The sequence below is a fragment of the Lissotriton helveticus genome, chromosome 4_1 (assembly GCF_964261635.1).
Source record: "Lissotriton helveticus chromosome 4_1, aLisHel1.1, whole genome shotgun sequence".
In the NCBI taxonomy this organism is placed as follows: Eukaryota; Metazoa; Chordata; class Amphibia; order Caudata; family Salamandridae; genus Lissotriton; species Lissotriton helveticus.
Window position 1 is genome coordinate 1,825,505,974 of NC_136063.1, and position 9,623 is coordinate 1,825,515,596.

Sequence of the window (9,623 nt, forward strand, 5' to 3'; positions counted from 1 at the left end):
CTTTTTAAACATGGGTTTGTGTCAAAATACATGTGTGGATGCACAGAAAAACCAATGCTCCATCAAAATAACACCTACCTCCCACAAAGTAACGCAAGATAGCACTGTTTACAAAGCACGCGAATCAGACTATGCATGACTTTCTAAATCTCCAAATCGATTTTGCGTTGGCTGCGCCCAAAAAAATGACACAACTCGGACACAAAATCCTAGTAAATCTGGGCAGCACTGTTCTGATGTCGATCTGCAAGAAAGATTGAATCCATCAATTTCAAAGTCTCCTCTTTCCTTTCCTGTCCTGTCAGCTAGTCGATAATATGGTTACTACAGTGACATGTTGCTCACGTGCCATGTTACCAAGTGCAGATTAGTTCTAGAGCAATTAGGAAGTAGAATGCGTGAAGCCAATCCTAGAGTACAATAACATAGACTTTCGCAATGACTAGACATGCATCGCTCTCTGGTGCTTTATTCCTTCCCTCTCTTGTTAAAGATCACAGTATTCTGGATTTCCACACTCCTAAAATAGGGGTGAGAACTTACAGTAGTTGAGTGCAGCTGTAAAACGAGTCAGTGGTGTAACACCACATGATGGCCTCTCCCTGCAGAATGTGATGAGGGACCCGGGCGTTTCCCCGATCGCAAAGACATTCATTGGACTTGGGCTCAATGGGGGTCCCTGAATAGTTGGGTCCCCTCCTAGGCTGCAGGGGTCTGCTCGAGAAAGCAGAGTGGCTTTCCAGAGCATTTAACTATTTCTTATTCCATGTAATTGCACAGATTCTGCAAAGCATGCAATGGTAGGGCTTAGAGGGTGAGGGGGCTACCTCCAAAACAAGAAACCCTGGGCCCCCACAAGAAACCCCGGGGCCCTACAACATAGCTGGGCCTGCGGGGGCCTCCGTACGAGTTTGATTGTGAGGGTGGTGGAGCGGTAGATCTATTCAACACATGAGGCCAGGGACTATCAATCAATTCCCTGCATCGCCTGCTCAGACACCACTCTCCATTGTGCTTCCCCACTCTCAGTGGTTTGGGTTCACAGAGTCTGCGTTATGACACAACAACAAAAGCAAGTAAAGAAAACTGATTTTGGGGGAAATCAATGTCAACATCATACCTGTCTGATATCTGACGATTTAAGATGGTTGATGGCTGTCCCTTTGGGCACCTGATTATGCATCCTCCTTTAAAAAAAAAAAAACTGTCACCAAATTACAAAATGTAATTGTTTTTATTTTATAATGCCTTCTTCCCTGCCATACCTGGCATGGCAAGTTTAAAAATCGTGATGGATGAACACCTCATCAGGATCTGTTGCAGGTGTAAATGTATTCAATGAGGCAGCTTTAAGTCACAAGTACATTCCTTGAATCAGCCAGAAGCAAGGCGCCTCTTTAAACTGAAAGAGTTTACATTCATCATTCTTAAGTAATTGGTTCCCATACCACTGTACTCCAATATTTTATGATAATTTAATGTCATCAGCTTTCCATTCTCCTGAGTTGCTTTCCTTGTACAATGCCTTGTGAAAATAAATGATTACTAAGAGTGCTGGATCACTGCGACGTAACATGCAGCTAACTTCTAATTGTTTCTCTGTTGTGAAATACCTCATTGTCTTTTTTGGACTATTACAGGACAGGGGAAAACCCACACTCTCTAAGAACGCCTGTGCATATACCTGGCACTTCGTTTCTACTGAAGCCACGTTTCTCCTCATTGTACAGATTATAAAAGACTGCAACAGCCTTAGCTGAAGGACTCACAAAGGTCGTGTCTATTCTTTGAAGTGAGAGTTCTTTAGGCCGCGTTCTGCGCAGAGTTGCATTCCGAGACCTTATTGACACCCCCCCTTCAGAATAACCATGCTGTGAATGAATACATATATGAATCCAATATTTACTTGTGCATAATGAACATCTGTTGGCAGGGTGCTCAGAGCAGTAGCAGAAAAGAGAAGAAAAACGAGAATTGTAACATATAGGTTTGGTATTCCTGTTACTTTTAGTTTTTCAAATTATAACCTTTTTTATTTTTTTCTATCAGGGCATCAACTGAAACTTTTTAACTGGGAACAATCAATTTTTAACAAGGAAAAAGAATGTGAGCTCATAAATATTGTATGTATTAATTGTGAAGCTTAATGGAACATTTTATGTTTCTGAACAACTCGTTTACATAATTAAAATCTCCTTTGATCTGTGAGTAAATGATTTAATCATAATGCTCATTAGACTAAATGGGTCTTTCACTCAATTGTAGCAAGATGGTTTGGAACATTCCAGGCCCTTAGAAAACATTTGTCTGGTTGTTAAATAAACAGAAAAATATCTACTTTATTTGCCAATGAACATCTTTTATTTTATCTTTACAAATCTAATTGATTCTTAAACAAAAACATGAAAGCATATTTTTCCTTTATCTCGTTTTGTTTGTTCCCAAAACAGCTCATAGGAATAAGTGCTTTCTCGGTCAATTTATGTTCATTAACCACTTCAGTGCAAAAATAATTAATTCATAAAGCAGTTTGTCAGAGCTCCTTACGTAGAATGCATAATTAGTTTCTCCTTTAAAGTAAAACGATTTCAAAGTCATACCCTTTCCTTGTTGAAAGGTCTGGACTGCATTGCCATGTTCCTAGTTTGAGAGAAAATAATAAAAAGGTATTTTCAAAATGCTGTCAGTAAAAGACACAAAGAAAACGAGAACACAGTTCAAGGTACATTTCTGCAGCATAAATAAACAATCAAAGCATGTTAGCTGCATGTAATGATATTTCTTTTGCTTACATAAACTACCAGAAGTATCTCAAATATTTAGAAAGTAATGCCTTTTGTGTAAATGCTATCAAAATATTTCTTTCAAGTTCTTATTTAAATAGGGCATGTTAAGGTCATTGACAAGTGAGATATTCTTTTCCTATGTGAGAGGGTGTAATTGCCACTCTGGTCGTACTGATTAAATAATTCTGACCCCAATGTTACTTATTTCATGTATCCATGTTTCCTCTTCCATGAGAGAGAAGGCTTTGAAATTATAGCTGAACTCCGATATGCAGTAAAATAGAAATAGCTTTTATAGTTAAGCAATCTTATATGGACAGTCTTTTCAAAATAAAAATCAAGACATATCTTTGTGTGGAGAAAACACAGATGATGCTTGCAGGTCAGGAATTTGTGGTTCAGAAATTTGTTCAAAACCATAAAAAAGCTAATGACGAAGATGGGTTAGCAAGGAAGTTCCTACGCCAAACAAGCACAATGGCCCTTATTTTCACCCTCATAAGTGATATAGCGAAGCTTTCATATTTTTAACATGCAAGGGTATATATGTTTAGGATACACATGCCATAGCATTGCAATCCTCCTTTTTATCATATCTAACTATTGCAAACCTAGAGGAACATTATTAACTGTCTTTTCTGTTGATCCTCCTTCATACCTAATTTAATTTGTTTCAGCTTCTATGTTCTGTAATGTTTTGTCTGCATAGAATAAAATTAGTCAACCAGAAATAGCCAAAAAAGAAAAGTGAAGCGCAAAAGTTGTCACACAGAGCTATGAAGTTCATACACCTACATGCTTTTGCTCTGTGCTTGTCTGTGGACCTCTTAATGGGAATTAGGTGGCACCCAATTTTGTAGTGGGAGAACTAGAGATCCTACAGGAATGGATCCTTGAGCAAAACTCTCATTGTTATGAGTTCAGGCACCAGGATGCGAGCCTCATGTTAAAAGTTCACATCTGACTGAACATCACCAGCAAAAGTTCTGTGGTGGAGATTTTCACCAGGAAGGAATCAAAAGGATATCAGAAAGCACAGGCAGGCACTTGGACACCTAGCTTGCCACTTGCCTGTGGACTCCAGTTCCTGCTTGTTCCAGACTGATCTAATGACACCGCAGCTGCCCGGGTTTTCCCAACCTGGTTTTCCCACTCACCATTATTTCCCACAAATATAAACTCTGCCCACCCCAGGACCTATTTAATGTAGGCCGCAGTACAGCCCTATCAATAGGCACCTGAACACCTAGATACCCCTTGCCTGTGACCTCCAGTTTCTGCTTGTTGAAGACTGATCCAGTGACAATGCAGCTTTCCTGCTGGAGTTTTCCTGATAGGGTTTTCCCAACCACTATTCTTCCTGACAACAGAAGCCCTGCCCAACCCATGACCTATTTAATGTAGGCCATCTGCGCCTGGATTGCACCCAGTGCCACGACCCCTGGCCCTCTCGCACCTAGAAGATACCCCAGCACTGACCTCTTCACACTCGACCCCATGTGCTGCAACAAAAACTGCCACCCCACCAACCCACGCTCCACGTTAGGACCTTTCACCTGGACCCACTGCTACTTTACCTGCCACTGCACACACACCAGGCCACCAATCAGCCCCACCCACAACACACCACAGACACCACCTGAACAAAAACACCACCTTGCATGTGCCCTTCTCAACACATGCTCTGTATGTAAGCATTCCACTTAATTATGGTACCTCATTACTCGACCCCACATCTGCCCCAGACATTACCACAATGATCCCCAATAGATATAAAATCACTCACCAGGACCGCAGCAACAAACTGGGAGTGGGAACGATCATCATCCACAAAGAGACCATACAGTGTACGACCACCACCGACAATACTACCACGTCCTTGGAACATCTCAACTTCAAGCTCCACACAGACGACAAGACAACCATCAGAGACAGCCTTGCATACCAACCCTCCGGCCTGTGCTCCAGCTTCACCAACACCATCACAGACCTCATTGCGCACCTAGCCTTATACTCAAAGGCCAACATATTCCTCTGAAACCTACATTTCCAAATTGATGACCACAACAAAAAAAACACTGCACACCTCCTCGACAGTATGAGCAGCCTCTGGTTGACCCAGATCATCTGTGACCCTAAACACACACCGCAGGACACATGTTGGACCCAATTTTCACCTCCAACAGCCATGTAAAATACAGTTATGTCACAGAACTCACATGGACCGACCACTTCATCATCCACTTCAGCATCACCAGCTCCCACACTGCGACTCCCAAGATTACCAACACCCCCCCCCCAGAGGAGGTCAAACTAAATCTCGGTAACCAGCTGGGCAAATGCCCTCAATACCTCCAACCCTGCTACCCACCACCAACCTCGAACAGGGAGTAAAAAACGTAAACTCCTGGATCACGAATTACGCAGACAGCATTGTCCCCATCAAGAACAACATCCAGAGAAAACCCTCCAAAAGGCCAGCTTGTATACGTAAGAACTCAGAACAGCAAAGAAAGACAGCAAACAGTTGGAGAGGAGATGATGCACCAGCAAGGATACCTCCCACAGGGCAGCCTTTAAAACATTGTCACCCTATAATACTGCCTGCTAAGGGCAACAAAGAACACAGCCCTTGTATTACCTATTGAAATCAGTGGCAACAACACTAAGGAACTTTTAAACATTGTTAAGGAATTTGACAACCCGGCTGCGGGTAAAATCAGCACCACACCCTCACAGGAGCTGTGCAACCACTTCGCCCACTTCTTCCACAACAAGATCACAACCGTATACAGAAACTTCAACCCACACCTACGTGCTTCCTCGACAGATACGCCACCACCGTAACAGACATACACCACACACTGACCACCTGGAACATCCTCTTCACCCAGGACACTATCTCCACTATGAAATTCAGCCACTCAGTAGCTCCCACAGCCCCATGCCCATACCTCATCTTATCTTCAACCTCTCAAACCAAAGCATCTGCCAGGAATTCACTACCGTACCCAACACCTGTATTACCACCACAACTACTCTCAATGCCTGGAAACATGCTGAAGGCAGACTACTACTCAAAAAAACCCTCCTCTAACCCCAGCAAACTCAAAAACTACCATCAATCTCTCTGCTCCCATTCCCAGTGAAGATACTGGAAAAGATCATCAACAATCAACTCATGACACACCTATAGCAGAACCAGCTACTCGATGTCTCCTATTCAGGCTTCTGCAGCGATCACAGCAACAAACCGCCTAGATCGCAGCCAGATAAAATCGGAACCCTCCTCGACAAAGGAGAAACAGCAGCTTTGATCCTCCTTGGCCTCTTGGCAGCCTTTACGCCATATCCTACCCCACAATGATCAAAATACTCCACCACATCAGCATCCAAGGGGATGCACTCAGATGGACCACCTCCTTCCTCACCGGAAGAACCCAGAGGATCCACCTCTTACCGTTCACCCATGAACCCAAGGAGATCTCCTGCGGTGTCCCCCAGGGCTTATCCCTCAGCCCCACGCTCTTAAACACATATATGACTCTACTGGCCAACATCGTCAGATCTCATGGTCTCAACATAATTTCCTGCACAGACGACACCCAATTCATCCTTTCACTCACCGACAATCCCACTACCACCAAAACCAACTTCCACAGATGCATGACAAACTTCACTGACTGGATGAAGAACAACTGCCTGCTGCTGACCACAGACAAAATGGAAGTACTGATCTTTGGCAACAGCAGCAGCATATGGAAAAACTCAGTGGCCATCAGACCTAGGACACGCACCCACTCCCTCCAACCATACCAGAAACCTCGGAATCATCATTGACAACAAGTTCACCATGAAATCATAGAACAAAGCTGTCTCCTCCACCTGCGTTCTCACCCTGCACATGCTTCATAAGATCTTCAAGCGGCTACCCCTACACACGAGACGCGCCGTGACACAAGCCCTCATTACTTGCTGACTGGACTACAGCAATGCCCTCTACATAGGAATTACAGCACATCTTCTCCAGAGACTTCAGACCATACAGAACACAGCAGCCAGATTCATCCTCAGCCTTGCCTAATGAACCCATATTACACCCAATCTCAGGAAACTCCACTGGCTCACCATACATAAGAGATGCCAATTCAAGCTGCTGACCCACACACATAAGGCTCCACACAATAAAGGGCCCCACTACATTAATCACCAACCATTGAGAAGACTACGCTACGCCTCCCTTTAACTTGCCCATACTCCCCACATGTACCAAAGGGGAAGTGGAGGATGCTCGTTCTCCTACATTGCAGCAAAGACCTGGAACAGCCTCCCCACACACTTCTGGACCATCACCACACTTCCAGAATTCTGAATTGCCCTCAAGACCTGGCTGTGCGAATAAGTCTCTCAGGCCTGCAAGCGCCTGAATACCCAATCCGGTGATTAGCTACTCTTTATAAATACTTATTGATTGATTGGCTGCAAACATGGCACTAGTCATCCTGGAGAGGTGACGCCTTCCGAAAAGGAAGGTTATATCATAGCTCACCTACTGCAGAGGATGATGCTTGCAGTGATTTGGTGAATCAACACTGTCTGGCTACAAGAGAATGAGCAAAAGCAAGGTGGCGCATACATATTACTTCTCATGCTAAAGCAGCAATGTTGTTTGACTATAAAGGCTTCTTTTGTTTCATGTCTCGCAGTGGAACAGGTATTTCTGCAACTTCATGGCCAAATGCTACATGTGTCACAAGAGGCAAGATGTTGAAGTATCAATTTGAATAATTTTCAATTGACTAAACCAAGTATAATTCTTGAGGGTTGGCTTGTATTGCTATGTTCACAGCTTCCACACATTGGCATAATGTGTGATTATTGAGGCCTTATTATATCGCAAGAACAGTAAATACTTATCACATGCCACCTTGACATAAATCCAATTATTGATTGCAAACAATAGTTATCAATACGTCATGAATTGTGGGGGAATGGGCACACACATCAGATAATGTTTCATGCACAATTGTGTAAAAACTGAATTTGAACACTGTCACACATCATATTTCTTTATTTTCAGTAGTTTGGTTGGGATACATTGCTTGTGCAAGTGAAACTATCATAATTTTCAGTAATGTGCTCATACTGTCATTTGTTATATATAAAGATTTAGAAAACATAACAAAACCATATTATCATAAACAAATGAGAGTTCCTTGCATGTTTTACTATGTGCTGATTGTATTGTCCAACCTATGGGGCCACATCTAGGTAGCAAAGAACAGTGCGATTTTTGGTTACTACCTGTCTTCCAGTCCTGATAAAGGTTTGAGAATCCACTCAAACACCTGATAAACACCTGTGTCCCTGTGACATATATGCTTCTGCCAACATCTTTTGGGCAAGAGGCTATTAAATAAATAATGGCCCATAGACTACTTGTATTGCTTGCTACATGCAACATGTCTCCAACTACAGTGAGTCTGCATTATTAATAGCCTCAAATGTGGTGTACATTAACGGTAGCCTCATTTAGTGTTGCATGTTGCCATGAAATGTGTTACTTGACATGTCATCTGATTGATCGTTGTCTGATTTTTCTACAGCAGGCTGCAGCCAGAAACGGCAATTAGCACCGACTGTTTTCCTGGAAAGGAGGAAGATCAGCAGCAGCAGTGCAGGTCAGGGGGAGGAAGAAAATATAAAAATAGAAACCCAGGCAGTGTCCACTCAAATGACAAATAGGGCCAGCAGCAAATGCATCTGGTACTCAGGCACAGAGGGAGAGATGGTTATTATCACCACAGCCCATGATGAAAGTTGGGGGGAGAATTTTTGGGTGGGATGCACCGTGGGGCTTGATGTTTGAGGCACCAACATCTCATCACCCTGGAGCTACCCCTTTTGTCTCTATTACTCAAACAGAGCCCATCCAATTAGAAAGATCAGCAGCTGGGGACCACCTGGTGCCCAGCACCTCCAAGCCCTATTATGTAACCCCACTCCCTTTTTTAACATAGCCCTAATAGAGGAAATGAAATGAAAAAACATTTATATAGCGTGATAGCTACCCTGAGGCATTCCAGCGCTGCAGACGAACGTGGACAGAAGTAAGGACTCAGCGGTTTAGAGGCAGTTGTTAAAAAGTAGAGTTTTTAAAACTTTGCAAAAGGTTAGGAGATTGGGCTCTGTCTGCAAGCATGGGGGAAGGGCATTCCATAGCTTGGTGGAGTTGTAGGAGAATGAGCGTCTGCCGCATCTAGCTCTCTTTATTCTATGTAGTACGGCGAGGGAAGAGGATGCTGAGTGGAGGTGCCTGCTGGGTTGATAGGAAGTTATCATGGATCGTTGATTGTACGGCCCTTCTTCCAGAAGGCCTTGCGCGCAATGCACATGGCTTTGAATTGGATTCTCTCCCTTACCAGTAGCCAGTGGAGGCTCCTTAGTGCAGGAGCTGCGGACTGTCAATGAGGGGTCTGGAGGAGGGTGCGAGCGGCACAGTTTTGAATTATCTGGAGCTTGTGTATGGTGGATTGGGGGCCCCTAGATTCAGGGCATTCCCATAATCCAGGTAGGATAGAATAAGACCTTGGACCATGATTGTTTTGTGCTTGAATTGAGAGAAGGGGGAGTATTATACATAACATCCACAGCACACCATAGCAGGCAGGCGAGAGTTTTGTCGCTTGCTGGGGAAAACTAAGGAAGTGGTCCAACCAGATGCCAAGGTTTTGATCTGGTCTTTGGGGACTGGAGCAGGGCCAAGGCATTTCGGCCAGAGTCGCTCCGAGTTAAAAGAGTGGGAGTTCCCGAGAAGCATAAGTTCGGTTTTATACC